The sequence below is a fragment of the Neomonachus schauinslandi genome, chromosome 8 (genome assembly GCF_002201575.2).
Source record: "Neomonachus schauinslandi chromosome 8, ASM220157v2, whole genome shotgun sequence".
Taxonomy (NCBI): Eukaryota; Metazoa; Chordata; class Mammalia; order Carnivora; family Phocidae; genus Neomonachus; species Neomonachus schauinslandi.
This window is the reverse complement of record NC_058410.1, coordinates 48,630,187-48,639,245: the sequence shown is the minus strand read 5'-3', so window position 1 is coordinate 48,639,245 and position 9,059 is coordinate 48,630,187. Positions and strand designations below refer to the sequence as shown.

The 9,059-nt window shown below is 38.9% G+C and overlaps 1 pseudogene; it reads left to right on the top strand.

Annotated features, from left to right (window-relative positions):
• The first annotated feature begins 8,295 nt into the window (after positions 1-8,295).
• On the top strand, positions 8,296-8,817 carry LOC110583292 (annotated as a pseudogene).
• The last annotated feature ends 242 nt before the right edge of the window (positions 8,818-9,059 follow it).

Sequence of the window (9,059 nt, the reverse complement as noted above, 5' to 3'; positions counted from 1 at the left end):
AGCTACATGCAGAAGAATGAAACTGGACCATTTCCTTTCACCACACACAAAAATAGACTCAAAATGGTTGAGAGACCCAAATGTGAGACAGGAGTCCATCAAAATCCTAAAGGAGAATACAGGCAGCAACCTCTTCGACCTCAGCTGCAGCAACTTCTTCCTAGAAACATCACCAAAGGCAAGGGAAGCGAGGGCAAAAATGAACTATTTGGACTTCATCAAGATAAAAAGCTTTTGCACAGCAAAAGAAACAGTCAACGAAACCAAAAGACCACCGACAGAATGGGAGAAGATATTTACAAATGACACATCAGATAAAGGGCTAGTATCCAAAATCTATAAAGAACTTACTAAACTCAACACCCAAAGAACAAATGATCCAATCAAAAAATGGGCAGAAGACATGAACAGACATTTTTCCAAAGAAGACATCCAAATGGCCAACAGATACATGAAAAAGTGCTCAACATCGCTCAGTGTCATGGAAATCCAAATCAGAACCTCAATGAGATACCACCTCACACCAGTCAGAATGGCTAAAATTAACAAGTCAGGAAACGACAGATGTTGGTGGAGATGCAGAGAAAGGGGAACCCTCCTACACTTTTGGTGGGAATGTAAGCTGGTGCAGCCACTCTGGAAAACAGTATGGAGGTTCCTCAAAAAGTTGAAAATAGAGCTACCATATGACCCAGCAATTGCACTACTGGGTATTTACCCTAAAGATACAAATGTAGGGATCCGAACGGGTACATGCACCCCAATGTTTATAGCAGCAATGTCCACAATAGCCAAACTATGGAAAGAGCCAAGATGTCCATCGACAGCCGAATGGATAAAGAAGATGTGTTGTATGTATACAATGGAATATTACGCAGCCATCAAAAGGAATGAAATCTTGCCATTTGCAATGATGTGGATGGAACTGGAGCGTATAATAAGTCAATCAGAGAAAGACATGTATCATATGATCTCACTGATATGAGGAATTCTTAATCTCAGGAAACAAACTGAGGGTTGCTGGAGTGGTGGGGGTGGGGCGGATGGGGTGGCTGGGTGATAGACACTGGGGAGGGTATGTGCTATGGTGAGCACTGTGAATTGTGTGAGACTGATGAATCACAGACCCGTACCTCTGAAGCAAATAATACATTATATGTTAAAAAAGAAGAAGAAGAACATAGCAGGAAGGGAAAAATGAAGGGGGGAAATCAGAGGGGGAGATGAACCTGAGACTCTGAGAAACAAACTGAGGGTTCTATAAGGGAGAGGGATGGGGGGATGGGTTAGCCTGTTGATGGGTATTAAAAAGGGCATGTACTGAATGGAGCACTGGGTGTTATACGTAAATAATCAATCATGGAACACTACATCAAAAACTAATGATGTAATGTATGGTGATTAACATAATTTAATTTTATTTTAATAAAATAAAATTAAAAAAATAAAGAGATATGTAGAAAAATAAAGGGATCTAACTCAAGAAAAGGGACAAACAGTTTAAAACCCAGCCTATATACCATTCATAATATGGGAATTTCAAAGTTTTGGAAGAAATTTTGTCTGAGGGAATTTGAATCTCAAAGCAAAAATCTTAATTATTAACTGAATTAGCATTTTATTAGTAAGGTGCTATAAAGACAATCGATTTTTTTTTATTTTTTTTTATTTAAAGATTTTATTTATTTATTTGACAGAGAGATAGACAGAAGAGCACAAGCAGAGGGAGTGGCAGAGGGAGAGGGAGAAGCAGGCTCTGCACTGAGCAGGGAACCCGATGCGGGACTCGATCCCGGGACTCCAGGATCATGACCTGAGCCGAAGGCAGACGCTTAACCATCTGAGCCACCCAGGCGCCCCGACAATCGATTTTAATTCCTTCTCTACATAACATTCATTGATTTAGAAATGCTTCCAGAAGTATTTACAAATATTTCAAATGTAAAACAATTATATTAAGCACTAATATAATTATTCTGAATCTATGTATTGGATGCCAGAAAAATAATCATTTTGAATCATTTCATCTGAGACAAAATGAGACTGTGATTTTCTTTTAGTTGATATAATTAGATAGAAAAGCTCAACTTCATTTCATTCCTGCATTTCTTACATCATATTCTTTAACCACATGGAATATGAATTAATTTTCCATTTTGTCAATAAACCTAGGTCACACTATCAGTTGGTGTACTAAGTGGGAATATTTGTTATAATTATTATTAACAATATGCTTTAAAAAAATCAAATACTATAAATATATCAAAGCATTCACTGGAGATGCACCAAAGCCAGTATTGTAGAAATTGATCGGTTGTCCCACCTTTTGTGAAATCAGACTGGTTACCCCAACAGCAGGACACTATGGTTTTCTCCCACCTGAGCGATCAATGAAGATAGCTGGAGTGTATATGGAGTGTTTTTATATATAAGAACAGCTTTATAGTAGGTCCTAGAATCACCACAACTCTTGTTTGCAGCCTCTTTTTTTGTCCAAGTCTGAAAAGGACTGGCAAACACTTTAAGACAGCATGCTCTGAAACATAGAGCTATGCAATGAAAACTTACCCAGATTTCTCCTCACTTCTCTCCAAGTAGATAGTTTTATATTTGATATCACAGGAATGCATAGAATGTCTCTGCAAAAATATATCCTCACAGACATGACTAATAGGAAGATGCCAGTGTGAAACCTACTGTCTAATTCTGGTGGCATAAATTAGTTCATTATTCAATAAAAGTTTTTCCTTTCCTTCTGGGCACACATGAAACTATATTACCCAGCCTTCCCTGCTGTTAAGTGTGGTCATGTGACTGGGTAAGGGCAATGGGCAGACATGTTGTATGCCCTTAAAAAATCTCCCCGCTGCCATTTACTCTCTTTATTCTTAATCTACCAGCTATATGTCTATGGCTAATGCTGTTTTGGAGTCCACATGTTAACTTCAATAACAACCCACAAAATAGAGTCTAGTCTTTAATCTATTTGACAGTTTAAGGATATGTGGAGACCAGCATTCAGTATGGTCAAGTGTCCTACACAATTAAATTGGGAACTTCCAATTTTGCATTCAAGTGAAGTTCACCTTCATTTTATTATTCCTTTACAATAGAGGAAACTGACAAAGTCATAGATGCAAATTGCACCTTTTCTGATGATCAATTTTAGTGGCTCCTTTGGAGTCTGAGTATGTTCAAGACCACATGTTTCTCTTCTTGCATACCTCTTTTAGGATTTGTTGAAATTCATTCATCCAACAAATATTTATTGAATACCGATTATGTGCCATATACTATTCTAGGTCCTTGAAATGCACAGTTAAAATATATGGCCAAAGAATTCTGCCTCATACAGTAAGCTTCCAGACTGTAAATTTCTGGTAGAAAGAGGAGAACTTATTGATTACAATGCAATTCATTAAACAAACAGTTTCAAGCTCTGATAATCTTGCATTTCTGTAGCACATTCAAGAAGAAACTATGGTATTTGAGATAAATACTAGAGGCTGTGAAAATATAAAATGCAAAGTCCTATCCTCAAGGAACATGCAGTTTCTACAGGCAGATAAATCACATATACACATAACTTGTATTAGACATCATTAAGAATCACTTTAGATCCCCTGAGTATCATCTGTTTCTAGGGCCTGTGTTTGCCTCTGATTCCCAGCTGCCACTGGGTTGGTCAACTCTGAATAGGCTCAGACCAACCTCATGTGAACAGAACTTGACAGTTGCTTTGCTCCCTGTCCTCACTGCTCTTCTCTCACTTCGCACCCCAGAGCTTTGCTGTCCATGCTGAGGCTTAAGTTGCAGGGAGGATAGCTCTAGTCCAACTGGGAAGAGAGGAGAAGTTAACCTACCAGAGAACCAAGTTTTACCAATGAAAACAGGAGCCGACATAATTATTTCTTCCTTCTTCACTCTGGACAGGTTGTCCTGAAATGCAGGTGTTCATATGGACTCCATGAAGATGGTTCTCAAGAATAACCAATTAGTTGTACTTGATACCAAGCAGTATCCATGTCAAGAATTCACCTTCTTGAACTTAATTTCTTTCCTCCCTCCATGGCTTGCTCTCTTCTCCTTTTACTTCTGCTTCTTTGTGATCACTCTCTAATTAATTATTAGCATATAAATTTTTGTTTCAGTCTCCATTTTCTAGAATACTTAATTATTATACATGGAAAAATGTGGCAATAAGTGCAAGAGGGTTGTGAATGATGTGATATGAAGGTATAGAAAAAGAGGAGTTTTTTTTCCCCTGCATGTGGCTTCTAAGCATGTCAGGAAAGTGACAAGAAGGAGGTAGAGGGTAGAGGTTTTGAGTTTTATTTTGAAAAATGAATATAATTCTAACAGATGAAGATAGATATCGCTGGTGTTCCAAGTCAAGTAATGGTAAACAAAAGTGTGTCCAAGAGCAGTAATCTAGGAAAGATTCTTTAGGAGAAAGCTGGAGGTAAGGCTAACAAATCAGGTAATTGAAAATCTTGAATACTATAGACACTCAATACTAGAGATTGTATACATTTTTGGGGTTGCCACGTTTGATGCCGTATCAACAGGAAGCCAGAACTCCAAGGAAGGAAGAGCATTCTGGACCCTATCCTTAGATATTCTGATTCAGTAGGTCTGGTGACACCTCGAGTCTTCATTTCTACTGGTCCCCAGATACTGCTGATACATCTATTCAGGGGCCACACTTTGAGTAGCACTGGTTAGAAAAGATTTGTCCTTTCTATATACTATTCCTAAACAGAGGCAGCTCGGACCTGTGTATTTCTAAATATGGAATATGGCCTCTTTAGCCATCCTTTAAGGGCTTTCTGGGTACATTTGCATTTTAGGTGGGTTAAGACATTTATTATAAGCAATTTATGAACGTGCTGGATTTGTGCACAACTCTGTGGTTGATGCTGATATAAAAACATTGCCAGCTAAGTCTGAAATTCAACTTTTCTAATTAACTCAACACCAATACACTTTCTGCAGAGAAGATCAGGTTCCTGCTGGAATAGGGCACAGAAAAGGAAGTTTTGATGGATGAGAAATACCCAGATTCTCATGAGAAAGATCATACTATGAGTAAGTAACGAGGGCCTCAAATAAAGAATATTAAGAGAGGTAAGTCTTCAGAGATAGTCTTATCTCCCTGTTGTAATTTTCCTTCTCTGCCACTAGGTATTATTTAGCTAAGAGAGTGATCAGTTTTGAGTAGATTTCAAATATAAACAAGAGGCAGGGCATAGGGTATGTAATCTAAAATTTATACACTGATCTCACAGATTCCTGAGTCTCATGCTGAGTGCCACCTCCAGAGGAAACAGGATGGGATAAAGCAAGCCATGTAGTATGAGATACCATTGAGATTACTGGGGATGCTTGCCTTGAAAAAGAGATGTCTTGTGCTAATGGTTGTTGGATGTGACAAATTTCATTTTCCCAAAAGCTGCCATATAAAATACTGGGAGAAAGATAAACAAAAGAAGGGTAATGAATGAAAGTTAGAATGAAACAATCTATATTCAACATTATAAAATCTGTCCATATGGAATGTGCAGCTTGGAGACTTTTCCTCCATTACTGGAGCTGTTCAAAGTTAAGTTAGGTTAGCAGACTATTAATTAGAAAAGATTTTATAAAGGCTTGGAAAAATCCCTTGTCATTAATTCCAAAATAACAGAGAAAAAAAATATATATGTATTTTTTCTAACTGAATAAATAATATATATATGTATATATGTATATATTCTTTTTTTCTAACTGAATATTTGCATGAATTTTATAAGACGTGCACTTGTAGATGAGTATTTCATTTTGTTCATAGGACTAGAGACCCCACAGATCATTGATGTAAAAGCTAATATGGAAACAAAAAAGGCATCCTCCCAACAAGGTACTGGATCTACATTAAACACAGCACGGGCCTGTGAACACTTAAAGCCCCCAATGGGAAGTGATCATCTCATGGCTCTCTAGGTTTGATTGAAATTATTGGGTCCTTTCCATGCTGTGTCCTGGAGTGTAAAGAGAAATTATTTGATGGCCTAATAAGTGAGAGTTGAAAAAGAAGTCTTCTCTGCTGTTCTCAGTTAAGAATAGTTTTATTTTCTTGTAGTGTTCATTAAATTATATTCATAAAGAGTACTGTCAAGTTTTCTTAGAATGTGAACTATTTAGAAAGGCTATAGTTGGTGACCTCAGTAGAGTAAAATCATTTTATCTTACTGCTATTGAGAATTTTTCACATAGTATTCTCACTAGCATAAATTTTAGTAAAGATTACTTTACTAAGGAATTATGGCAACTAATATAGAAAGGGAGAAACTCATTGCCCAATCTTATTCACATCTTTTTTTTTTTTTTTGAGAGGCAGAGAGAGAAGGGGGGGGGGAAGGAAAAAGAAAGGAGGGAGAAAACAACAAATTTCAACACTTAGCATAAAGGGGGAGCACATAAAATAACAATCATGAAAGATCAATGGAGTTCTCTCTAAAATGTCTCTTACTGGGACGCCTGGGTGGCTAGTTTGGTTAAGCACCTGCCTTCAGCTCAGGTCATGATCCCAGGGTCCTGGGACTGAGCCTGAGTCTTGGAGTCTTCAGGATCCCTGCGCAGCGGGGAGCCTGCTCCTTCCTCTCCCTCTGCCTCTCTCTCTCTCTCTCTCAAGAAAAAAAAAACAGAACAAAAAAAACTTACACTTTTTTTTTTTAAATGTCTCTTACTGACTTTTTAATGTGAACTTTGGGAGTCTACATGTAGAAGCAGAAACATAATATGTAGTAAAATACGGGGCTCATTTCTTTTCAGTTATAAAAGGAATAGATGTCTTATTCCTCCATTTAAGTATTACTTATTTATCACACCACAGATTCAGATCTCAGAGAACACCAAGCAAAATAAATACAAAAAAAAATCTATGTCTAGTCGTATCTTCAGAAAGTCAAAGAAAAGAGAAAACTTTGAAAGAAGATAGAGAAAAAAGCGAACCTTACCTATAAAGGAACTTGTCTTCAGAAATCATGCAAGCAAGAGTAGAGAGAAATATTTAAAATGTTGAAAGAAAAATCTACCAGCCCAGAATCCTGCATACAGTGAAATGACTTTTCAAAAGTAAAAAAGCAATAAAGACTTTCTTAGTCAAACAAAAATTGAGGGAATTTGTTGCTAGGAGACCTGCCTTGTAAAAAATGTTAAAAGAAGTTCTTCAGAAGCTCCAAATCATGTGCCTGAGGTCGTGTTCTAGTAAAGATAAGCATTTGGAATGAAAGCTACAAGTGTGTTTACTACATTAATAGTTTGCTTCATAAGAAGCTTTGGAGTTGAAATCAGCTTTTAGAGGTGGCCCTACTTGGCTAGGTCTTTACTGTCCTGCATCAGTTATTGGATGAGAGCTGCCCCAGAAAGGGGTTTGACCTGGTATAAGGTGGCTCTATGCAGCTGAGGCAGTCCTAGGAGAGGTTAATATCACAAGGCTGCCTTCAGACAAGAGGCAGCTTATACCCAGTGGCAGAGAGTCAGGAAAATTACAACAGGGAGATGAGATTATCTCTGATACTTTACCTCTCTTAATCTTTATTTGAGGCTCTCATTACTTACTCATAGCATGATCTTTCTTATGAGAATCTGGATATTTCTCATCCATCAAAACTAAGGATAGGGTCCAGAATGCTCTCCCTTCCACTTGTTAGGATGCAGTTTTGTTATGCTACTGTGTTAAAAAAAAAAAATACAAATGGAATGGGAATCAAGGATTAGAAATGAAAGTGGCCCACTTAGGGAACTTGTACATAGAGAGATATGGGCTCTACTAGTTTAGAAACTCTAGTTCCCAAAGAGGGGAACAGAACTGTCAGTGGTAAGGGTCTGGTTTATGTAACTAGATAAGCCACTGAGTCCAGCAGACATCCTAGCGGAAGAACGGGACTCTAGAATGGATAGTGAAGCAGTAATATAATGACTATCAGTACTGGCCCTGAGATGCTGTATTGGTGAGAACTAATTTTTTCGCTATCCTTCTTTTATGTTTAGCCTCAGGAAGAGACATCTACCAGAATCTGCTAGAACTGCTCCAGAACATACGTGAAGAAGTGGGTCAGAGTGGCATAATGGGTGGACTGTGGTGGGTGCTGTAATGTGCTGTCCAGATTCTTTTTCAATGACCATTTCTTTGTCCCAGTCTTTGGGACTGCTGTTGGCAAATAGCCTTCATATGTCAATTCAAGAATTGACTCTGCTGAAGACAGCTTCCTCAACCAAGATTCTACTCCTTCTTAAGTGTATCCACATCAAATGACTGATCAATGTAAGAGTACAAAATCCTGTCAGCAGTCGGCCATGACCCTGCCCCTGTGGATCAGGAAGCCTGGTGACAAGCCCCCACCCCTCTGTGGGGCCATTCCAGCCTCTGGGGACAAGGTGGCCACCCGGGTAAATGCTGTGGATGGGGATGAGCAGTGAATCCTGGCCAAGGTGGTCAGTTATAGCCATGCCACCAAGTATGAGGTAGATGACATTGATGAAGAAGGCAAAGAGAGACATACCCTGAGCTGGTGGCACATCATCGCACTGTCCCAGTGGAAAGCCAACCTGGAGACAGATCCTGAAGTCTTATTTCAGAAGGAGCGGCTTGTGCTGGCCCTGTATCCCCAGACCATCTGCTTCTACTGTGCCCTGATCCACATGCCCCCACAGTGGCCCCAGGATGACTATTCAGTCCTCTTTGAAGACACCTCCTATGCAGATGGTTACTCCTCTCCCCTCAGTGTGGCCCAGAGGTACATGGTGGTTTGTAGGGAGCCCAAGAAAAAGTGAAGAGGGTTGGCAGACTCACAGTCTCCTGCCACCCTCACTGGGGAATGCAGCAAAAGATTTCGTGGCAAGTATATATTTTTCCCCTTTAAAGAAAACAAAAACAAAAATACAACCCCCCCCAAAACCCCAAAAAACTAGATCTATTTTAGATCCAAAGCTCCCCACAGGATCTTCCAAGACTGTAGTTGAGACTGGATCCTTGTTTAACATCTCCCTCTTTCCAATCCATGTATCTTCCCTTT